This window comes from Polypterus senegalus, chromosome 2, assembly GCF_016835505.1.
Source record: "Polypterus senegalus isolate Bchr_013 chromosome 2, ASM1683550v1, whole genome shotgun sequence".
Taxonomy (NCBI): Eukaryota; Metazoa; Chordata; class Cladistia; order Polypteriformes; family Polypteridae; genus Polypterus; species Polypterus senegalus.
In genome coordinates, this window is record NC_053155.1 from 252615153 (window position 1) to 252641980 (window position 26828).

The following is a 26828-nucleotide window of genomic DNA, read 5'->3' on the forward strand; positions in this document are numbered from 1 at the left end:
ATGTTACAATAAATTAAAAGACCCAGCAGAAATCCACGAACCAGCGAAAAATCTGAGATATATATTCAGATATGCTTACATTTAAAATCTGCGATGCAGTGAAGCCGCGAAAGTCGAAGCGCGATATAGCGAGGGATCACTGTATAGTTTTTTTTTTACCTCCTCTTTGCTCGATCAGCTTCTGGTTTGCTGCTGCTGCTGTGCCGCATGATCTGCATGTCATCTAAAAGCCTGTACAGCAACTGTCCTGCTCTTTGGCTTTTATTTCCAGCCCTGGGCATGGTTAAATCTGTTGGCACAAAGTCTTGTCTTGCAGGACGTGAGTTCTTGATATTTTAGTTTATAATTTAAAAATGGAATAAGAATCTGAAAATGTAACCACATCACATTAAAAGTTCAATAAATTCTTAAAAAAATAATACCAAACATATATATCTAGGTTTTAAAATAAGCCCGATTTAAGCATGACAAAAAAGTCACATAAAATCGTTGCACTTTTAGGCTTAGGATTTTATGTATATAGAGTAGATATGGACATTTCACAGGACAGAATGTGAAACCCAGAGTCTAACTTTGTGAGAGAGCAGCACTAAGCAATGTCTCACCATGTCACTTTAGAATAACTATATATATTTTTTTAACTTAAATAAAAATGTGTGCTTATGTATACTTACTTATCAAAGTATTTCTCATTGGAGATCATCTGTGAGAACAAATTGTAATATGTTTTTTATTCTCTGGGCTTGACACGTTAAAAAAAAAACATTACTCTCAATGCATTAAACACTTATTTGCCTTGTCCTGGCCCAAATAGTCCCTAGAGTGGTGGCATTAGTAACTTTAACAATGTAGTGCCCAAATTCATTTTTAAATAGATGGTAGTAGACTTTCTTGCTATTAAACTCCCCTAATTCTGTCCACAGTTTCTTGTGGTACTCATATCTATGTCTCTTATTAATAGGGCATTTGTCACCCAAAATTACATGTTGTCTTGTACATTGGCTAAAACAAAGCCATTTACTTTGAAAAACTGGGGTTTCCTTTGTGCTCTCTCCACAGTCCTTTGCAGAATTTTGATATCAAAGACAAAATATGTATTTAAAGGCTAGTACAGAGTTCTACTGGATGTATTAAGCCAGTGGTTCCCCACACTGATTTCATGGACCTCAAAGCAGTTTTATAATACTAACGGCACTGCACAGTGTTTGTTTAATCCCTGCCACAACTTCAGTTCTCTTACTCTATTACTCCACAACAAGGTCTTTCTCAGTGCAGCGTTCCCAAAGCCAATGTATTAGATGTGAATGTATAGCCTTCTGTGGGGCGCACAAAATAGCAATAAACCTTCTGAGGCAATGCCATATTCTTATAATGCTGGAGGGTACTGTCACTTCTTAGTATGGTACAAGTTATGACCTTGCAGCTCCTTCAATTTGCAATAACTCAAATTTACTGCATTTACTGCCGCTGTATGTCTCTCTGTTTTTTGAATATACACAGTATTTGTATATAAACTTTTAAAAGAGTCCCATCTTTGTCATTATTAGTGATTAGCAGAATGTTGAGAATGATTTAATATAATATTTATGAGACTTGATTAATTTAAGTCAGGGTCACCGAGATTTAGCACTATACCATTGAGTGTAAAGTATTTAAAAGAGTCCCATCTTTGTCATTATTAGTGATTAGCAGAATATTGAGAATGATTTAATATAACATTTATGAGACTTGATTAATCTAAGTCAGGGTCACCGAGATTTAGCACTATACCATTGAGTGTAAAATGATTACCAACCCCACTCAGGGTAACATTCAATTGTAAGGCCTACTCATTTACACACCCACACTCACAGAAGGCCTATTTGTAATCAGTGCCAAACATAACACACACACATACGCACACACACAGATTAGGGATGTGGGAAGAAAATCAGATAGTTAAGTAGATATGGAGAGAAGAAAGATTAGATATATATATATTATTTATATTATTTATATATATAAATGTGAAGTTTACATAGTATACAGATTTGTCTACAAAACTTATGCTGTACATAATGAAAACAATCAGGAAAATATGGTAAATAAGACATTTAGTGCAATTACTTTGCTTAATAATAAAAAAGCTGAGGAAGTCAAGGTAATAATAAATTATTTTAATAATTATAGGCACCTGGCTCCCTGAGCCTGATAGCTGAGAATATAAATAAATACATGTAAATATTTTGTGTAATTGGGGGAAACACTTCTACCTCCTTTGCTGTCATTCAGTGGTAAAAAAACATTTCCTTTACCACATGTGTTTTTTATTATGAACGGTGAAGTGGTCTTCCTGCCTGGGTAGTGTATGTCATACTTTGGGTTCCTTTATAATTGTCCAAGCTTCCAGTTAGCAGACTTAGTGGATCAACCCCATATGGCCAAATCTGTTAGTGATATTAAAGAATGAGCTGACAGAAGAGTCAGTAATGCCAGCTGCACTCTGACTGGCAACCATTCCCCTGGTTTAAATATCATGATTGAATTTAAAATTCAGATGGATTTTTCTGATTTCCTGCCAGAGTTTTCCTGATCTCTTATCCCAAGCAACTGTCAGAATGATGAAGCACAGTAGCTTCATTTAATAAATCAGCAACACACCTGGGTACCTCTGATGTCTCTATATTATGAAGTGCTTAAATTGTTTTTTTCCCTCCCAGGTCCTCTAAAAAATCTAAGTTACATATGCACATGGAAATCTTAAATATTTCGGAACTTAAAGAGATGTTGGTGTCACTCTGAATTTGTTGTAATGTACATTTCCTATTTACTTTTGTCAAAAAATTTTACTGTCATATATCTGATTTAAAAAATAGCTTAGTCAAAATGTACGGGGTCAGATAAAGTGAGTCTGTTAACAAAAGACGTTTGAAACATTTGCTTTTCATTTTGGTTTCCAAATTCACTGCACAGAAGTATGAAGAGCTGAAAAACTAAGCAAGCAAATCAAGCATAAGTCATATATGAGCAAGATCACTGTTAAACGCTTACATCCTTTTAAATATTTAAGGCGTGATTTTTGGAAACGTGTTCATGATATGTTTCTGTTCTTCATGGCCTATTTTATGTTATTTAAACTATTATAAAGTTTAAAATACATATAAAATCAATTCTCTTAGAATGCATTTGATTAGTGCTTGATTGGTCGGAAGACATTATTCTGTTAAGTGCAGACATCAAGGTTAACTACTTGCTTATTTAAGATTTGTGATCTGTGTTACTACTCCTAAAGTACAGTCTTAGTAAGTTTGTATTTTTTTTTTTTTCATTTAATGAAAATTAGTGTCTGTTAACACTAAAAGCACTGTTTTTAAAGTTTTAATTATTTTTAAAACTGTTTTTTAATTATTTGTTATTATTATTTTTCTAATAAGGGTCCATTTAGAAAAAAAAAATGTTTGAATATAGCCATATTGTACATTGAATCACATGCACACACAACTGCACACTGTGAATCACATACACACATAATAATCAAATGGCAGAAGCCATTACACAGCCACGTCCCACATTCCATTGATCCTTCCAGCTTCAGCACCGTACAGTCTTGGATATGTGTCAGCATTTTCATATAGCACATGTGACGAAAAATGACTGCTTAATCCTTGTTTTGCATTTATTGTTGGGTCTACCATGTCTGTGAAAACATTGTTAGCAAGCTTCTTTCCACTTTGGATTTTACATTTATTTATCTATTTGGCTGATGCTTTTATCCAAAAGGACTTACAGCATTTGAGATACAATTGTTTATATTTCTTTTTGTTTTTCCAGTTGGAGCACAAGTGGGTTAAGTGACTTTCCCAGGGTCGGTGGTGAGATTTGAACCCACAAAATTATGATTTGAAGTCCAAAGCCTTAGCCACTGTGCTACACTGACTGCCTGGTTTTCACTCACAGCTTGTTCCGCCAACAACATGCCATATTGAGTGTCCCCCTTTCCCCACATCAAATTGAAGCTGGTTGTGTACATCACATTGTCTGCTGTATCAGACACTACAGTTCAAGTAGAACTGCTCCGTCTGTTATAAGTAAGGTCAGAACATAATCACTGATAAAATGTTATTTCCGATGAAGTGTCGATGCCCTTTCAATCAATGCATGTCAAGCAAACCAGACAAGACAGGCATTCATTTTTGGATAGCTGCTGATATAAATAGTAAATGTGCTACATAGAATAACATCAAATTGAATTACTAGGATAAGACAGTCTAAGGTTGTAGTGATGTAACTCTTTGAGCGTGTCACAGTGTCACAATGATAGAAATGTCACCGATGACTATACCTGTATTTTCACATCACTTTCTGTTGCATATAAACTACTTACAAAAACACAATCCTGCTCTGTGTGGAACTATAAACAAAATGAAATAGGGGCTGCCTCACCACTGTGAGTAAGAGATGTGCAAAGAGATGGACATCGATAAAGTGCAGATATAGTGAAAGGTGCTAGGATGCACACACAACAAAGCAAGTGAAAGAACTTGTACCGTTTTTTTAAGTCTCAGATTCAGAAAATAAGTGCAGACTTAAGTTTTGTTATCAGTCCATCATGCTTATTGCTGTTAATGTAAGTTATTTTAAAAGGGTAAGTAGGGTTTTCTTTTTTTTAATTATCATATATAGAAAAGTATTAATTGAGAAAAAACGTAACAGGAGAAATTAAGACTCTTTGGAACCTGGAACTTCTGTTTGTTTAGTTGTGATCTGAATAACTCTCAGGTAGTCTTTACTCATATTTAATGTGGTTGTAAAATTATACACTGACCATTGTCTGATCAATTGGTCCTCCTGTTGCAATAGCCTTCCAGCAGACTCTGATTTTAAAAACTGATGTCTTTAAGCATGCACATGATATAAGCTGGTATAGCTACAGACTCCGTATAATCTAGCATCTATTAAATCTGCTGACTAAACTTAATGGTCACCTCACATCCCTCGTTGCTTTTCTCCTCACAAAGTCTCTAATTCATTATCCTTTGCGTTAAATGATGTGCTGGTAAATTAATAGATCCTAATGACAGTGAGTTGTAGCATCATATTGTGAATTCAATAGCTATTCAAGTTATGTGAGAGCTTTCTTTTCACCTGTCATCTATGACTGACTACAACTTATAGATTACTATTGATTGTGTTTTAAATATAACAGAAGACCTGTTCTTTGCATTCATGCAATGTGTTCCCAAGTCACAGTGTGACTTTTCACTGACAATGGGACAACTGAATCTGACAGTGATGTACATGGCCTACTGTTCAATACTGCAAAAGGCAAGCATATCTGTGTGATTAAATGGTGCAGCAGCAATTAATTAGCTGGCATTGATCTAGATATGCCTCTTAGTTTTGTAAGAGTATTTTTAGTTGAAAGTTTAATAATGGTTCAATTTAAAAAATAAGTCTTTTATATTATAATCACAATGCATTATTTTATAGTACAAATTCAAAATTTTCATTATACCTAAGATTATTTTTTCAAGGAAATTTCTTACTTTTATAATAAAGCAAAATAAGCAGCAATGCATGTTAGGTTATTAGTTAAGCACATTATTATTTTACATGCAGTAAACATAAGTTATGCATTACATACAGTATATGTAGTGGAGCATATGCTTATATAGTTTTGAGAAAATAAATATTATTTTCAATGCATTTAACTTTTTATCCATATTGATGTATTGGTAGGATACAGTATATTAATAGTTTGATGGTTATATACTGTGTATTATTTATATTTGATAAGATATATACACACACACAGAAATTTTTTACACAGTGAACTTGGTTGCCTCTTTTTGTGGGTGTGACATTTCTTGGAATATGGGATAACGGGATAATTAGAAGCTGGTGTTTGAATACTTTCGTAAAAAGTTGTAGACATATCTTAAACAATATGACTTTCCTCAGATATGGTCAGTGAAATTAAACAATTAATATATGTATTTGGGGAAAATGTAAGTAAACCAAAGAAGCAGAAGGGACTGACACACCAGAATGAATGTGAAAGTTAGCCATTATAGAAAAGCTTAGAGATTAAATTGTTATTTGGTTGTTCAGTGCTAATCAGAGGTGGATAGAGTAGCCAAAAATTGTACTCAAGTAAGAGTAGCGTTACTTCAAAATAATATTACTCAAGTAGAATTAAAAGTAGTCATTCAAATAATCAGTCAAGTATGAGTTAAAAAGTTTTTGGTGAAAAGACTACTCAAGTACTGAGTAACTGATCATAATAAATGATTTATTTTTTAGAAATGTTGTAATAAGACAGACAAAAATATAAAATAATGTGCAAGTTCTGCTATTTCCAAATAATAAAATAAAAAATGAGTAAAAATAAATAACATCTTTACAAAATAAAGATGCACAAATAACACAAAGTTCCAAATTTCAGTTTTTCACAACAAAGCTTTTGAAGCCAATACCTACAATCGGTACAGTAACATGTATCTTTGAACAGTGCAAACTACTTACAGTGACAAGATATCTTGTACACTAACAGTACAATACTGCACATACACTTGCCCTCCAAATAGCACAGCTGATGGAAAATAACATTAGAACAAGGCAGCTTGTGCACGTACAAGAAGTCTCATTTTTACCTTGACTGTCTGTGTCTGTGCATGTTTGGTTAAAACGTTCTTGTTCTTCACTCAGTGAAGTGATGGTTAAGCTTCAGCAGGAGTTGACTCTCATTTTTCATGTACAGTGGAACCTTGGATTGCGAGTAACTTAGTTTTTGAGTGTTTTGCAAGACAAGCTACAATTTTTAATACATTTTGACTTGATAAACGAGCGAGGTCTTACAATACGAGTAGTCTATATATGTTTTGTCGCCGAGCGTCACGTGATCACAACTGAGTTGATGGTTCTTCTCTCTCACACACTGCAGAATTGTGGGCAATTGTCAGTCAGCGTGCCTCACTCATATAGTCAACATCCATGCGAGTGTATACTGTTTACTACAGCATTGTGACCACGTGTGTGTGCTGTGACGTGTGAGTCCCCATCTTGCACCCCAAAACACGAAGCTGAGTCTCAATTCTTTAGCGACACCATCTTTATTCAGCTTGAAACAGGAACCGCCACTGTTTGTGTGTGGTCATGTGACTGCATGGCTACATTTGATTTGTGAAACGGAGCCATGTGATTATTATTGCTACGTCTGATTGGTGAAACGGAGTCTTTTGATTATTGTTGCTACGTCTGATTGATGAAACGGACTCTTGTGATTATTATTGCTACATCACATTGTGAAACACTCATGCAGTAGATCCACAGAAGCTGAGTGTTTCAGGGAGGATATAATGGAAGAAAAATGTATAGGGAAAATTTATAAACGCAATAGCACCTTCCTATCTCTTTGCCTCACTTCAAACCTTTGGTCACTCCTTCTCTACTAACTCAAGCTCACCCAGCTGTGGAATTGGAGGTTCTTTTAATGAGGGACTCAAGAAGAAATCTGGAGCACTAGAAAGCCAGCCAGTCAGAAAGTACTTCCTGGTTAAGGGCCAAGTACCCATTAATGTGACAGGAGTACAGGGGCCCTGCTTCTGAGAGATCCTGAAGACTAAGCCTTGACTAATCGGTGGCCTATGGCAAATCCTGGACTGGAGTGAAAAAACATTGCAGTGCATATATACATTGTCAGACACTTCCAAGAAGAAATGCAGAAAACAAAATATTTGGACAGAATGTATATAATATGATGTTAATTTTCTAGAGTAACCATATATTATTTTGAGATGATACAATTGGAGATATATCTGTGTATATTTGTACAATTGTTACAGTTCTAAAACAGAAATAGTGTGATGGAAAAAGTAGCACTGACTTGCTTTGGGTGCTTTAGACTAGAGACTATCAGGACAGAATGCTTGTGGATAAAAGATACCTGGGTAAATATCATTCTTTCAAATATGTAATTTATATTTATATTTTGTGTGGATTATTTCTGGCTTTTTCTTGGGCTCTGGACACTTTATGAGAAGTATATCCAGTGAAGGTCTTGTAATGGCAACAATAGTTTGACAAACTGTGAAACAATAAGAGCATTTTAGTGTGTCTAAGATGACAAAATTCTAGAGAAGTGTTGAAATAGTGGAATAGACTGTAAAAGTATATCAGTCCACCCGCGTTTCCATTTATTTTCTATGTTAAAAATTTCTGTATATACAGGTGAAGGTATAGGTCTCTTTATGTTATGGTATTTAGTTTAGTACACTAAACTAAAGGCTGCATGTCTTGTTTTAAATTATATTGTCTGTTGCAGATTTTCCTTTTATTACTTTTTACATAATTAATGCTTTTTTGTCTAATTAAAATTTCCATTTCTGCAAAAAATGGAAAACATCTGTCATGCATTTTAAGAAATTACTTAAAAATTAAAACAATTTATCACTGAATTTGATTCAGCCACTTAAAGATTCAGACAATTTATCACAGAATTTGATTCATAGTTTAAACAATTAAATATAAAAATACATGCAATAAAGCTTGTGTAATTAAATTGCAAAGCTACTATTCTGCATCAAAGGATACACTTAAAAAGCACTTACTACAAGTCATGGTAAAGTGATACATAGTAGATATAGATATATCCTGTCTATATAAATAAAGTGTGGACCAAGAGAATGAGTGATGCATACTAAAAGCCTTCCTTTGGTAATGCTCACTTTAATATATACAACAAATATAGAGTTTATTTAAATTATTTTACAAAAAAAACATGTATTTTTGTATGTTTTTTTTCCTTGGGCACCAATTATATAAAAAGTTTTACACAGGCAATATGGAAATCATGTTGGTCTGTGAAATATTATGTCTGCTATGGACAAAATGTTTTGCTATCAAATCCAACAAGGAAAAACTTCTGTACCTATAGTACGTCTTTGGGAGTAAAGTTGCTCTCTTTATACTTGGCGCATTTCTAATGTCAGTAGAATTTAAATGTTGATTGTCACAGCTCCTTTTTGGACACTTTCAAAACAACATGCATCATACATATGCCCTTAATATACCTGTATATTACTTAAGTTTTTAAATGTTTTTCATAGCTATAGTTATAAAAATTGTATTTTAGACAATGTAATGGTATATTAATTTTCTTAAGTGTATAACCAGCATGGTGTCCATATGCATATTGCCTTATTTTATATATATGTAAAATACACTAGGTATGCTACTCTTCTAAGATGGCTTGAAGTCTAAGTAATCAACATTTTGCAGTGCACCGTGCAATACATATGTCTTGATTTGATGCCTTTTGATGTAGGATTCATAAAAGCCATGTTACATTTACATTAAATGTATTTACTTGGCAGACACTTTTATCCAAAGTGACTCACAAAAGTGGTTAGCATAATCATGTAACATTGGGCTACGGCGTATTTGTTCAGCAAGTGTAATCGGACAGGTAACTAAAGTTGATTGCCACAAGTGAAGGTATATAATTGCTAATAATATTCAATTACAGATTACAATCAATACAGCAATTAAACATAAACAACAAATTAACCAACAATATAAAATATCACAGAGCAAAGTTTCTTTTTTTTTTAATTCGACAGATATTCACAGAACAGATGGGTCTTCAATTGCTTCTTAAATACATTGAGGGAGTCAGCAGTGCAGATGGAGGTGGGCAGCTTGTTCCACCAACCAGGAACTACACAGGAAAAGCGTCTGGATTGAAACTTGATACCACGCAGAGGCAGCATCACTAGACACTGTTCCCTGGCAGACCTGAGTGGGCGAGCAGGTGTATAGTACTTCAGTAACATCTACAAATATTCAGGTGCTGACCCATTGAATACTCAGTAGACAAGCATCAGGGATTTGAACTTAATGCATGCTGCTACAGGGAGCCAATGTAGTGACGTGAAAAGAGGATAGACACGTGTCCATCTTGTCTGGTTAAATACAAGAAATGGATCATCTGCAGCGGCTTGAAATCACATGTAGGTTCTCCTGCCAGAAACGAGTCACAGTAGTCCAGACATGACAACACCAAAGCCTGGACCAGAAGTTGTGTTGCATACTCTTTCATATCTGATCTTATGGATGTTGTACAGCATGAACCTGCATGAACGAGATCAGTAGAAATGTGATCAGAAAAATATAGCTGCTCATCAGTCACTATCCCAAGGTTGTGTACTGACTTGGCAGATGTTAGCAACAGTGAGCCAAGGTGTACAGATATGGGGAGTTGAACAGACTGGCTGGCTGGGATCACAAGGTTTGCCAGGTTGAGCTGTAGATGGAGGTCCCTCATCCATGTTTAGATATAAGTAAGACAAGCAGAGACACTAGCTGATACCATGTTGTTCTACAGAGGGAACGAAAGGTACAGCTGTGTATCGTTGGAAAGGCACTTCTAAGAGAACCCACGGGATTGGATTATGGAGCCCAGTGGGAGGGTGTACAGAGAGAAAAGTAGAGGACCCAGCACTGATCCTTGGGGTACACCTGTGCATGTCTGGAGTGCCTTTGACAACTCTGCTCGCCAGGACACCTGTAGGATCTGCCTGAGATGTAGGACTCGAACCATCTGAAAGCATTTCTAGTGATACCAGTGTCAGAGAAGGGGGCAAGAAGGATATTGTGGTTGAGTGTGTCAAAGGCAGAAGAGAGATCTAGCAGGATCAGGACCAATGACATGCTGGTAGCTCTAGCAAGTTGTAGCTGTTTGACCACTATTAGTAGAGCCATCTCAGTTGAATGGTTCCTCTTGAAGTTGGATTGGTTGGTATTGAGCAATCCATCCTGTACAAGGAAGGAAGAGGTCTGGTTAGAAACAGCACATTCAAGTGTTTTGGAAAGAAATGAAAGGAGAGAGACAGGCTTGTAGTTAAGTTGGGATGGATCAAGTGTTGGGTTTTTGAGAAGTGGGTTTATAAGAACATGTTTGAAGATAGTATAAAATGTGACTGAGCTGAGTGAGATGTTAATGACGTGTGTAATTGCAGGAACAAGTGGAGATAGCCTGAAGGAAATATGAGGGGATAGGGTCAAGTGGACAGATAATGGGGTGATTGAAGAGGAGGTTAGAAACATCAGTGGGGAATGTTCATGTGTTGCTTGGAAGGAGGCATAGCAGATGGTAGCACGGGTGAGAGCTGACTGCTGAAGGCAGCCACTATATCCTGAAATAAGTCATCAGCAGACAAGGAGGTTGGGAAGAAGTTAGAGCAGAGTTAAGAGAGGAAAATAAATCATTGAACAGAGAATGTTTGTTGGTAGTGCTGTGAATTCTAGTCTGATAGAATCCTATCTTAGTGTTAATGGTGGCAGAAGAAAAGGATACACTAAGGGATTGATACTTAGCCAGGTCTGTCTGAGCCTTTGACTTCCTCCATTTCCTTTTGGCTCTCCTATTATTGTTAGTGATATGCTTTCCGTTAGAATGACAAATGCAATACATTTTATTACTACTAATGCTTATGATGTGGCATCTGCTGGAATGACAGAGTATTTTGTGTTTTGAAAATAGAACTTTTTACATTTTCTTCTTATTTTCAATTAAAAAGGCACAAGCAACAAAATAAGGACTTATTACAATGTGCATTATACAGACCAATTTCACTTCTGAATAACGACGTTAAAATACTCTCTAAAATCATAGCTAGAAGGATGGAGAAAGTGCTCCCCTCAGTAATATCACAAGACCAAACTGGATTTATTAGGGGCCGACACTTATCTTCAAATCTTCGACGCCTGTTTAATGTAATATACTCACCAACTAAATCAAACACCCCAGAAATATTATTATCATTGGATGCAGAAAAAGCATTCAACATGATTGAATGGAAATACCTTTTACTATTTTGGAGAAGTTTGGGTTTGGCCCGAACATTTGTGCATGGATTAAATTACTGTATACTAACCCAGAAGCTTCAGTTTGCATCAATAACATTTGCTCAGACTACTTTAAACTAGAACGTGGCACAAGACAAGGATGCCCTTTGTCACCACTGCTGTTTGCAATTGCCATTGAACCACTGGCAATACATTGTCGAAATACTGATCAGATAAAGGGGATTAGCAGAGAAGGACTGGAACAGAAAATCTCATTATATGCAGATGACATGGTACTGTATATATCGGACCCAGAAAATTCTGTGCCTGCAGTCTTAGCAGCACTCACAGAATTTCAAAAGCTCTCTGGTCTCAGAATTAATCTGAATAAAAGTGTACTCTTTCCGGTGAATTCGCAAGCATATAATATTAGATTAGACACCCTTCCTTTTATCATTGCAGAACAGTTTAAATACCTCGGGTAAACATCACAAGTAAACATAAAGCTCTATATCAACAAAATTTCGTCGTCTGCATGGAAAAAATTAAACAAGACTTGCATAGATGGTCAACCCTTCATCTCACACTAGCTGGAAGAATTAACACTGTTAAGATGAATATTCTTCCTAAGCTCCTTTTTATTTCAAAACATACCAATATACATTAATAAATCGTTCTTTAAGCAATTAGATTCAACAATAACCTCATTTATTTGGAATTCTAAACATCCACGCATCAAAAGAGCGACCCTACAAAGACAAAAGGCAGAAGGCGGCATGGCTCTACCTAACTTCCAGTTTTATTACTGGGCGCAAATATACAGTCGATAAGAACCTGGACACAAATAGAAGAACATACACAGGCATGGACCGCAATAGAAGTAAAATCCTGCAGTACTTCTTTGTATTCCTTGCTTTGTGCTCCAATAAACACACGTTATCGGCAATACACTAATAACCCAATTGTGCTCCACTCACTTAGAATCTGGAACCAATGTAGAAAGCATTTTAAGACGGAGAAGCTTCTTTCTGTGGCACCCTGCAAAAGAACCACCTCTTTCAACCCTCACAAACATATGCAGTTTTAATATCTGGAAAAATTTGGAATTAACTTGCTTAGAGATCTTTATATAGACAACGTCTTTGCATCCTATGAACAATTACATTCCAAATTTAACATTCCAGCTACAAATTTCTTTCACTATCTTCAAATCAGGAACTTTGTTAAACAGAACCTTCCAGATTTTCCTCATCTTGCACCCTCATCCACGCTGGAAAAATTATTGCTCAATTTCAAGGAGTTAGACTCCATCTCTACAATATATAAAATCCTTTTACAATCCCTTCCTTTCAAAGATCCAAGAGGACACTGGGAAAATGACCTCTCAATTAATATATCAGAAAAGGAGTGGAAAGTAGCAATGCAGAGAATTCACTCAAGCTCCATATGCAAAGCATACAATTATACAACTCAAAATTATATATCGAGCACATCTGTCTCGACTAAAACTCTCAAAATGTTTCCAGGGCATGATCCAACCTGCGAACGTTGCAACCAAGCCCCAGCCTCACTAGGTCACATGTTCTGGGCCTGCTCCAAATTAACATTATTCTGGACAAAAATTTTTAATTACCTCTCAGACAGTCTTGGACTCACAATCCCTCCTAACCCATTAACAGCTGTGTTTGGGGTTCTTCCAGAGGGTCTTAAAGTGGAGAAAGACAAACAAATTGTGATTGCATTCACTACACTGTTGGCACGCAGACTTATTCTGATAAACTGGAAGAACCCAAACTCTCCTCTTTTAAGTCAGTGGGAAACTGATGTGTTATATTATTTAAAATTGGAAAAATCAAATACTCAGTTAGAGGATCTGTGCAGACTTTTTCAAAACATGGCAGGATCTAATCAGTAATATTTTGAAATGATTTTATAAAGCACAGAGAATTTGTTGATTTAGGTATTTTTACAAGCCTTAAATTTTACACCGTTTGGCTTGCTCTCTCTCTCAAGGGTGGGGATCGATCTGTTCTTATAATTCTTTTTTTTGTAAAAACATGATTGCTATGTATTGATTGTAATAAAATTAATAAATAAAAAAAAAAATAAATAAATAAAATAAAAAGGCACAAGCCAATAACAGACCTATATTTTTGGGTCCCTGAAGCTTGAACTGTTATGGGGACCCCTTGGTAACCAGTAACAAGGTCTGGGTAATCATTGTTATCTTATTCAGTGTGGTTGTTCCATGACAGATCATCAGAAGATAGACACCCACAATTTTTAGCAATAAGTTCTAAAGTCACCTTCTGGGGGCCTTCCAGGATTAGGAGCCTGAAGCTTAAGCTTCATTAGTCTAATAGTAGATCTGCCCCTGGCCCAAGAATGCATTTTTTGAGGTTTATGTCTTTTAAAACTCAAAACAAAATTATATTTGATTTCTTCCTAAAACCATACCAAACACAATTTATTTTATATAGCTTCTTTCTTTAGTGATCACCATCACTAAAAGAATAGAGCTGTACATTTATTTTTAACAGTTTCAGTGCATTTAGTGAACATCTGAGGACCACGCAGTGAGTCTGTGGCATTGACGGAACCAGCAACCTTGAAACCTATAGTGTAGCTCCACAGAGTGAACCACAGATCATTGTGTGGGTCACATTTTGTGAAATATTATATACATCCTTTGATTCAGTAGCTTATAGAACCACCTAAAGGATCAATAACTGGAAATAAACTTTTTTTTCTGCATGAGATTTCATTCTCTTACATCATACTACAGAAACCTTGCTCTTTGTGCGTTGCCATATTTTTTTAATAAAGCAGGGTGATATCTGTTCTGTGTTGCTTGTCTCCTGAGGATAGGTTTATTTAATTGATGGTCTCGATGAGGATTTGATTTTTAATAATATACTGGTATTTAAAACCGATAGAACTGAAAGAGCTTGTACTTAACTTCAGTATTGTAACAACATTCAGTAATGTGCAGTTCTGATTCCATAGACAGCAGTGATGCTAGCTGCCAGGACTACATTTTTTGTTTGGACCATGCGGTTTGATCATTTGCGTGTTCACCCCACAATAAATCAGTGAGAGCAAGGCACATAATTTAATCCCAAGTTTTGGATGAGCCAAGAACAATTACTTCACAAAGAGATTTTATGTCTTGTTTCCATAGCTAATACAAAAGGTCCCTTACCTTACTGTTTAAAAGAACTTAAAAGAACACTCTGTAACTGTATCAATCTTAGAGGCTACTTAAATCAGGCTACTGTTACTCACTGATTTCAAAACTGCATGTGTGCATGTTTGTGGCAATATACAGTTACTGAACATTTTTTGGAGTGGTGCACATGAAGCCTGATGTAATGTGCTGTATGCTTAGTGTCCTACCTATTGTTAGGCTGGTAGCTGACACACTCAGTGTATAGGTCTAGTTGCTGTTATTCAATAATTTAGTGGTTTACTTTGCTACATTTCATGTTTAAATGCATCTTGCTTTATTTTTTATTCTTGCAACTTTCTCTCCACTTCAGCTGTGGTCTAACTATTCTAATATACTTTTTTATTACCCATAAAAGCTTGCATATACAAGGAACCTTACAGTGATAATTCAACTTTTTATTTATGTCAGTTGATCATTTTTCTTTCTGTCAGATGGACTGTCTTTTGATGAGACTTTAATATAAGCTGTTCCCTCTACTTCTACACAGTACATTCCTTATAGACGTTGTGTTTGATAATATAAGTTTTCCGAACAGACCTTGCCAAATGTGGTAAATTGAGACTATACAAATTAAATCAAAATTTTGGAATAACTATAGTACCTGAATATAGTTAAAAACAGAAAAAAACAATAATACAACCTAAACCTAGACTGCAAAAAATCATCATTGAAGTATGTGCCATTTCACATTTTAAATGACTGTACATGCTTTCTAGATGCATTTGCTATTGTATTTGTTTGGTATTTCAAAATATACATGGTTGGGAACTTTGCCTTTTTTTCCTCTAAAAATAAGATATGTATTTATTCACTCATATTTTATTTCTAATGCATTTACAAAATAGACCTTTAGTGAGCTTCTTTTTTTATCCTTACTTCAACTTACTGACAAGGAGGCAAACGACCACCAGATGAAAATCCTCGCAGATCATAAACGTAAAACATCCTCATAAATATGAAACAGAAAAATATTGTGAAGAGCTTACAGAGAGAGCCTGAAGAGACATGGCTCCTGCTGGAAACCATCTGAAATTTTTAATGCTGGCTATCAGCCTAAATGGGGGGAACTTTATTAATATTTATTTGTCTTTCACAAGCAAGTTGTGTCTTATGCTGCATCTTATTTTTTTCTTTTTGTCATGCTTCTTTAAAGGAATAAAATTCAACATATTACAAAATAAAACTGAATTCCTTAAAAAAATTAATGCTACTATCTCCACTATTACCAAATTTAAAGCCCATTGCTGTTTGCAGTTACATTACATCTTTGCTGGTGTGCATAATAACCTGATTATATATGTATGCTTCAAGGGATTAATTGTATTAGTCTACTGTTTTCTAGTTTATTTATTTTTATGAGTGCATGTATCTGTAGTAGACATTGTAGATCAGCAGTGAATTATTAATTATTCAGCAATCATCTTAATACTGTTCTATTTCAGACAGACTTTGTTGTCATTTAGTCTGCATCATACATTATGATGCTGCAATAAAAGTGTTACATTTATGTGTCCCTTGAAGCAGGCTATATTATGCATGAATATAACCAGCGTGCTATTGAGCAGCAGTCTAATGATAGCTGTGGGAAATGATGGGATGATACCAAAGTACAAATGTGTTGCTCTAATCGTAAGGTTCACTAAGTGTTCAGACATTAAAAAACAATATTAGTTCACATATTAGTTCAGAAAGAGATTATTTAATTGACTTGCTTGAAGCCTTATGATCTTTTAAGTGTCACGACTCAAAATTAATTGATCTGGGAAGCTGAACCAGACATTTGGGATGGATACAATTTATGTCTCTCTGGACCTGTATTATTAATACTTCAAGTATTGGAAGTGGTGCTTCCTAGCAATATAGTGTTCTCTAATACTATAGCAAACTGAACTTCTTAGTTAAAAAACATGCATGGCTAAAATGAGCTACTTCATCCTAATAAATAATTGTATAATTTGGTCACTTCATTAGACAAATATGGAGTAACAGAATCATTAACCGGAATCAGGATATTTAACCGACAACACAAATATATGGGAACTAAGGGATGCCCTGTTAAGGCATCAATATTCATTATAATTTCTCCGCCCAACATATACAGTACAAGATACTTCTGTAATTGAAGGTAGCTGTTTAGACTGACTTACATGATCATCATGTGGCAGGAGACTGCCTCTGTGATTCTGTGCTTTCTTATATTGTATACATACTGGTTTAATAGGAGTAGATATCCTAGCTAACCACCCAACTAAATATAGTAGCTTACATGGTTTTATAATGTGGCTATATCACTATATAAAGCATAAGTTCATCTGTTTATTGAACCTGTTTTTTACATGAAATGGTTTTTGGCAATCTAAGCCTACAACTGCAACATCAGGTGTAAGGTAAGAAATAGCTCTGTAGCTTGAAGGAAATGAACACACATTTATACAGGCAGTCATTCATCAAGAGCCAGCTTAGCATCTTTAGTTACAACTGGAGAAAGCCAATCTACTGGGAGAAAGCTCAAGCAAAAGTAAGGAGTACTGTACATTCTAGTTTCACATAGACAGCCTAGGAGTTGAATGCAAATCCTTTGTTTTAAGGCAGCAACACTATGTAAAATAAAAGTATTATTCACAGTCTTACACCTAGTTTTTATCCAGTTGATATTGTTCTACCATAACTTTTATTGTAAGCATTAGATGTCCTGGGCCCATTATTGTAATGGTTCTATTAGCAAGGATGGTGTGACCTTGTCTTAAAAAGGCAGAGTTAGATTTTGGATTGTTAACCAATGTTTGCCCTATTTCTCAATTGCCATTTTTGGCTAAAATATTAGAAAGAAGTATCTATGATCAATTAGTCAATCATCTTAATTCTAATAATTTATGTGAGATCTGCCAATCTGGCTTTAGGCATTTTCATGGGAATGAGACTACCCTCCTGAATGTATTTAATTACATTTCTCTTATTACTGACTCAGATGGGACAGCAGGCCATGTCCTTCTAGATCTTTCAGCAGCTTTTGACACTATTGATCATAAGATCTTGCTGTTGCAGCTGGAGCATCTGGTGGGGCTTAAAGGAGATGATCTCAACTGGTTCAGGTCATATTTCACTATTAGACATTTTTCAGTTGTCTAATTCTCTCTTTTTCGTCTGCTCCTCTTATATATGACATTCATCAGGGATCCACTTTGGGTCCTCTTTTACTTTCTATAGATCTTCACCCTATACAAAATATTTTTAGGAAATGTAAAGTTTCTTTTCATTGTTAGGCTGATGACATACAAGTTTATATTCCTGTGTGCAATTCTGCAATGAATTGGGTGCAGAATTGTCTTGATGAACTGAAATACTGGATGGCTGACAAGTTTCTTGATATCCATCATAATAAATCAGAAATATTGATAGTTGGTTCTGCAACCAAAACTAAAATTGCTTTTGAACTTCTTGGCACTTTTGTGGACTTTTGTAAACCTCAGGTTTGGAATCTTCGGGTTATTTCTGACAGTAACCTCTCTTTTGAGAGACAGTTCTGTGGTCAAGAGTTGCTTTTCCTGCATCGTCTTTTAGCCAGGGTTAATCCATTTTTTATCTCCTAGGGTCTTATGAAAGCTATTCATGCTTTTATCTTTTCTTGGCTTGATTACTGCAACTCATTGTATTCTGGCTTCAGCAAATTCCTGATATGCAGGTTGCAGTTGGTCCAGAATGCTGCTGCTTGTTTTTTGGTTAGGGCAAGAAAGTTTGCCTCTGTTTCCCCAATTTTAGCCAGTTTACACCAGCTGCCTGTTAGTTTTAGAAGTGATTTTAAAATGTTACTGTTGGATCTTAAATCAATACCCCACTTACTGTACTTATACGAATTGTGTGTTCTACACCATACATCCAGAGAGCTTAGGTCTACCGGTCAGCTGTCTCTTAGTGTAAAACTAAGGAGGACAGAGTTTTCACATCAACTGCACCTCGTCTGTGGAATTCTCTGCCTTACTACATTAAGGTGTCGTTTTCAACTGATGTGTGTAAAACTAGACTGGAGACTTATTTTTATTCTTTAGCTTTCTGTGATCTTCAGTGATACTGGTGATTTTTCCTTTTTAGTCAGTAGTTTGTTTCAAATTACTGCTGTTTGTATTCTGTTTTATTGTATTTTATTCTATTTATTTTTATTTTATACTTGTCGTATATTTTATGTAAAGCACTGTGGCTACAGCATTGCTGATGTTTTTTTGTGTAATGTGCTCTATAAATAAATTGACATTGACATTAAAATACACCTGGAAAAACAAATTATTATAGAATGGCGAGAGCAACACAGTCTTTAACTGTTGTGATTTCTTTGTTCGGAGAGGATTTTTAGATTTGTCTTAATGCATGCTTAACTATTCTTTCTTTATTCCCACACATTTTTTCATTATTCCCACACAAAGATCTTCAATCAGTCAGTGGGATATGAGTGCCACACAGCCAGACAGCAAGCCATTGGGGCCAATCATTCTGAGGTTAAGTGCTAAATGGAACATTGTGTAGTTGTGTAACACTAAGTGCTGTAGCATCACTGACATTTTTGGTGCTCTTGCCATCATCATTTTGCCTTAGTATTTGGTTTTAAAGTGACTCATTTCAAATAAGTGATGTGATGACAGAAATATTTAATTATAGTTTTGCCTTTTGTTATTTAAAACCTAAATTTCTATTTTTATTATATATAATCTTGACCTTCAGTTGCTTAATTTCTTCTGGCTAAGTATCAGTGAAATCTCAGTCAAATGCTGTTATTAGTTAGGTTGCACCTGAGAGATAATAAAATAGTTACTTGTAGGAAAAAATGAAGTTGTACTCCTTTTGTTTAATTTATTATAGACCTGCTGTTCATATAATATAACACTTTTAAACAGTGATATATGGTTCTAATCAAATGAGTCCAAATTCCTATTGATCTTCAGATAACACTGAAAGTGCTGTTTTAGGCCAATGGCTATTAGCTTTAACAAATCTCTTTCTCATGCCATAGTGCCATTGCTTGGTGCCACCTAGAATGCTCAGATAAACTGATGCCAGCTGGACACCCTTACATGGGTAGAAGAACAACATAGCTAGGAATATGCTTCTACAATTTTAGATTCCTGCCTATAATGATTTAAATAAACAAGACATACTCTATATGGACAATCCAATGCCAAACCCCTGGATAAACACATGTCCACATTCTTCTACAAATACTGTGCCTAAAGTACCAGAAAAACACAACAGCATCATTAAACCAGCATTTTTGAGAGATCCTGTTACACTTTGACCTCAGCAAGTGATCCATAATTCAACTTGTTCTAAAATTCAATTCCCTTTTCCACTATCTATGCATTCTGGTTTCTCAATCTGCCCAATAGTGTTTCATTTCCCCTGGTGTTCCATAATGCCTATTTTCTCTCCAATTCCCCCCATCTATTATGCTACTGTATAGTTACTCTATTCTCATTCAGGAAGGATATTTTATTGAGCTCAGTCAGTTGGTTGTCATTTATACTTTACTTTCATGAGTTCACAATTGGTGTCAGAGGTTACCTTAAAAAGTGTTAAATATGTATGGTATTCCTGTTTTCTGGTTGCTCCATAATGTTGTTCACCACAAACTCCATATTTATTTAAAGATACAGACATTTGGTGGGGTGGTACAGTGGTGCGGTATTTTGCACTATAGCTGCACAGCTCTAGAGTTTGAATTTGAATTCTGGCTTGGATGCTGCCTGTGAGGAGTCTCACCTCGTTTTCCAGCTCAGATCGATATGGGCATGTACATGAATACAATGTGCGTAAACCCTATGTTGGAATGGCCTGGGTTAAAAAAATGAATGGATGGTATCCAGTTAGTCATATGCTAATGGGTTTAGTGACCAGCAGGACCTCAATATTCTGTGTATAAACTGCAGTTAGCTTAAGAATAAAGATGACCACATGCCTGCATTATAATTCTGGAAAACATTTATGTACATTATTAAGGTGAGGACTAAACCAAGAGGACACTTTCTTGAACCTTCCCTTGAACTTTAAGGCCGTCCTCCAAATGCATCATGATTATTTTTGTATATATTTTTGTGTGCGTATTTGTGTATGCCTGCAAATAATAAACCATACATTAACCTTTAGAGTGACTGTCTAAATATGTTTTAACCTAAATATTAATTACTGTACTTCATTTGTCAAAAAAAAAATCACAATAATCCAATTAATCATGGACTTGTGTATATTATAAAATTTATCTGTAATATTATAAAGTGAAGAGGAAAAATAATACACTGGTAATTTTTACATTTAAAAGAAAACAAAAAACAATTCTAGTAAAAAGTGAAGTACTAGCAAGGAAACTGCAGTGTGACTCTTAGCAATCCTTTTGTGTCTAATGCAGAACATGTTGCATATTATTAAAATTGTGTTATTCTCTACCTTTATGTCACTTTGGAGTTTTGTTCTGTTGAAAGATGCTGCATAAAATAAGGCTTGAGTTTAATTTACTGTATTAAACAAAGGCAAATGAAAGACAGTACTTCAGATGAAGCTTAATGCAAAGTTGGTAGGAAAGGCAAATGTGCAACAAAGATTTCTAATCTTTATAATTCACAGCGGAGTCCAATTGTGGATGCTGACTGAAGAAAGCCTAAAATGTTTTCATGAATACTCTATTATGCCTACCAAACTGTTGCTAACAGCTACAGTGAATGAATACTCATTTGTTAACTGTTCTCAATGTGCCATTAGCATGATAGGCTCCTCCAAGGTCTGCAACAAACAAATGTGATTCCATTGCCAAAGTGGAAAAGAAGAGGTTTACCGATGTCTGCATTCTTAACTTCCACGTGTTATTTTAAGACGTCCCTCATATTGTATTTCTGCCATGCTTTTATGTGTATACAGATGTGCATTTCCCGTGAAGAATATTACACACATGATATGTTTCTCTATGTTTCTCAGTACTACACTACACCTGTTTGCCTTAAGACTTTTATGGAAATTAAAATCAGTCTCTGTAAAGCAGGAAACACTTTTTAAGAGCCTTTCTGAAATCATTATACACATGCTGCATATAACTAAAAGAGTTAATAGTGGAATATTCATAGCAGGAAAGAATAGCATTTTTTTTTGTGCCAAACTGTGTGTACCAGCTGCTTTACCTGGAAGCTAAAGTCAGTCCAATTTAATAGTGTTTTCAGCACTTGGAAATAATAAAACAAGCAATGCAACTTTTTTGTCAAAGTTTATATTCAATATATTAATGATAGAAAGTCTCTGGTCCTTTATGTGTGTATCACTTTAGAATATATTGAATATGGATTTTATTTTCTTGAATTTTTCATTAAACCTCCAGGTATACGCATTAAAACTATTATGCATAGTTTTAATCATTTTATCAAATCAAGTTGAGCTGGTAGTATGGCTACCCCTACTGCCGCACTCCACAAGGGAGGTCTTTGTTAAGTTACCAGCTATGTCACTCTCTCCAGTTTTGTATAGATTGTCAGCTAGTATCTTCTCCCATGTCAGATATGCAAGTGCTACATCTACTCTCTATATATAAAATCCTAAGCCTAAAAGTGCAACAATTTTATGTGATGTTTTTATGTCACATTTTTTGTCGCACTTTAAATTGGACTTGTTTTAAAACCTACATATATATGTTGGGTATCATTCTTTTCAGAATTTATCGAACTTTAATGTGATGTTGTTAGATTTTCAGGTTCTTATTCCATTTTTAAACTGTAAACTAAAATATCAAGAACTCACATCTTTGTGCCAAGAGATTTAACCACGCCCGAGGCCAGAAATAAAAGACAAAGAGTAGATGACAAAGACAGCTGCTGTATAGGCTTTTAAATGTTCGAAGCACCGCACAAAAAGGAGGTAAAAAAACTGTATTTGTTTCCATTGTATTACCATTTAAGAGCGGGTTTCGGAGGAACGACTGCGTCTCCTTAGGGTGTGTTCAGCAAGCGGCAGGGACGCGAAGTGGCTGCCGTCTAGCCCCCTAGTTAATTACAAACTTTAAAATATGACATTAGAAAGGATTGTGGGTGTGTGCCTTAGTGCGCTCTGCCAAGGACTGACAAGCTATTGAAGGAGGAACACTGGTTCTCCACTAACTGAAAATAATTAGTTGGATGTTGAATGGAATGATACATGTAATGACGTGATTGTGCCAGTATATTTCACTTAATATCTGTTTATGGTAGTGTTCATGAAATGAACTTATGCTTTTATACTCTTCTATATACAGTTGTGCTTGAAAGTTTGTGAACCCTTTAGAATTTTCTATATTTCTGCATAAATATGACTTAAAACATCATCAGATTTTCACTCAAGTCCTAAAAGTAGATAAAGAGAAACCAGTTAAACAAATGAGACAAAAATTTTATAATTGGTCATTTATTTATTGAGGAAAATGATCGAATATTACATATTTGTGAGTGGCAAAGTATGTGAACCTCTAGGATTAGCAGTTAGTTTGAAGGTGAAATTAGAGTCAGGTGTTTTCAATCAATGGGATAACAGTAAGGTGTGAGTGGGCACCCTGTGTTCTTTAAAGAACGGGGGGGGTCTATCAAAGTCTGATCTACACAACACGTTTGTAGAAGTGTATCATGGCATGAACAAAAGAGATTTCTGAGGACCTCAGAAAAAGAGTTGTTGATGCTCATCAGGCAGAAAAAGGTTACAAAACCATCTCTAAAGAGTTTGGACTCCACCAACCCACAGTCAGACAGATTGTGTAAAAACGGAGGAAATTCAAGACCATTGTTACCCTCTCCAGGAGTGGGTGACCAACAAAGATCACTCCAAGAGCAAGGCATGTAATAGTCGGCAAGGTCACAATGGACCCCAGGGTAACTTCTAAGCAACTGAAGGCCTCCCTCATATTGGCTAATGTTCATGAATCCACCATCAGGAGAACACTGAACAACAATGGTGTGCATGGCGGGGTTGCAAGGAGAAAGCCACTGCTCTCCAAAAAAACATTGCTGCTCGTCTACAGTTTGCTAAAGATCATGTGGACAAACCAGAAGGCTATTGGAAGAATGTTTTGTGGACGGATGAGACCAAAATAGAACTTTTTGGTTTAAATGAAAAGCACTATGTTTGGAGAAAGGAAAACACTGCATTCCAGCATAAGAACCATATCTCATCTGTGAAACATGGTGGTGGTAGTAACGTTGTTTGGGCCTTTTTTGCTGCATCTGGGCCAAGACGGCTTGCCTTCACTGAAGGAACAACGAATTCTGAATTATATCAGAGAATTCTAAAGGAAAATGTCAGGACATCAGTCCATGAACTGAATCTCAAGAGAAGGTGGGTCATGCAGCAAGACAACGACCCTAAGCATACAAGTCGTTCTACCAAAGAATGGTTAAAGAAGAATAAAGTTAATGTTTTGGAATGACCAAGTCAAAGTCCTGACCTTAATCCAATCGAAATGTTGTGAAAGGACCTGAAGCAAGCAGTTAATGTGAGGAAACCCACCAACGTCCCAGAGTTAAAGCTGTTCTGTATGGAGGAATGGGCTAAAATTCCTCCAAACTGGTGTGCAGGAATGATCAAAAGTTACCAGAAATGTTTAGTTGCAGTTATTGCCACAAAAGGGGGTCACACCAGATACTGAAAGCAAAGGCTCACATACTTTTGCCACTCATAAATATGTAATATTCGATTCTTTTCCTCAATAAATAAATGACTAAGTATAACATTTTTTTCTCATTTGTTTAACTAGTTTCCTTTATCTACTTTTAGGACTTAAGTGAAAATCTGATGATGTTTTAGGTCATATTTATGCAGAAATATAGAAAATTCTAAAGGGTTCACAAACTTTCAAGCACAACTATAATATGTTTATTGTTATTATTGCTCACATCAATCATCTAATGAATAATCAGCTTAAGAAAACATGGTATTATTATTATTAATAGTATTGTTATTATCCCACATTATCCCTTATTATCAACTTATTCAAGGCTGGTTCCTGCCATGGGTGCATTGGTGAGAAATGCTTCAGCACCCTGGTTACTCAGAAGTAGGTTAAGTGGGTTCATTATAGATAAATGGATGTATGATTATCTTCTTTTTCATCTTCTTCTTATTATTACTACTGCTATAGATACATTCACTCTCAAACTCATTTAATCCAATTCAAAATCACAATTCAAAATCATGGCAGCATTGGGCAAAAGGCAGAAACCAACTCCAAATGGGGGCACCAGTCAAACACATTAATATCATTATTATGACAAATTTTACTTTACCTTTAGGTTACACAAACTATGCGCAGAGAAACTGTTCCTGGTGTATATATTTTCAAGGAAACCTGCAAGAATCATCACTATTTTCTTCTGACCTGGGAGAATTGTAAAAGATTCAATAGAAGCAGTGTGTAGGTTAGACAGTTATTATAACCAATAAAGCTTAATGGCCAGAAAACTGAAAATTGCAAAATCTGTTATCACCAATGACTTCTGGTGACCTTGAATAACTCACTAAACTTTTTTTGAATTCTAAATATATCAACATGCTGTATTAATAATGTATCATTATGTAAAATAAAAAAAACAATGTATACTGTACATTAACTGGAATACTTCTGTGAATGGAGGACACTAATAAACACTACTTGCTACCACAACTATTTTTTTGCCATAAAACATATCAGACAATATTCAATGTAGGCACAATACATCAAATTAGTCGAAATGAATAGAATTGCAAGCTCTGTCTAACAGGACTGTGATATTAAAAACAAAATATTCTTTGTATTGTATTCATTTTATTTTAACTGAAATGTTATTTACAAAACACAATTATGTAAAAGACATGCATGCAAAGATTTTTATTGTTTTTTCACTGTACTGTTCTTGCGTCTGTTGGAGGTTAATATGCCTAAAAATAAAATAATTTTGGTTTTGCAAGATCCAAAAATAAACATTACCATATGTTTCCCATCAGTTTCTCTGTGAAGTCAGAGTGAAATTTTCAGCAACAAAAATACCATTTTTTTAAAACTTCATTGGCAATTTCCTTTAATAATAATAAACTCCTTTGAAAATCAGATTAATCAAAATGCAGCTTTAATTGAGTCTGCTTTTAATATGAGCTCAGAAAAACCATTGTGATGCAGTGGTGTTGGATATCAGTAGAAGTTGAACTTGAACTGTTCTTCTACCTTTGAAATAACTGTCAGCAGTCAACCACAACCGGTCAAAGACTTTGGGGAGAAGAGTCAAGGTGTTGTTTTTTTCACTTTCTTCCTTCTATAATGCTGTCTGTGTCACAAAGTAGTTCAAATAAGGCTGAGGAGATTAGGTGACTGTAATCATGAAAAAGCAAGCTGATGCAGGCTAGGGAAAGTTGGTTTATGAATTTTGGAACACCTTTGGAAACAGATGGGATCAGTAATGCCTGAATAAGTTACTGCCCATATGCATTTAGAGAGGTACTGATGTATTACACTCAGAAGGATGTGTATATCTCAATTGCGGACTGACTAAAACCTAGGAAATTGCAAAAGAACCCTTTAATGGCTTGGTAAGAGGCACAATTGGATAGTAAACCGTGTAGAACTTGCACACTCTGCTTGTGTCTGTGTTTGTTTACCTCAGGATACTCCGCTTTACTACTCACATCCCAAAGACATTTAGGATTAGGTTAGCTATGCTAACTTTCATGGAGTCCCTTTTGGCTTGTGCCCTGCCATAGATTGGTGTCTTGCCTAGGGGTTGCTCTTGCCCTGTACCATGAATCACTAAACTAA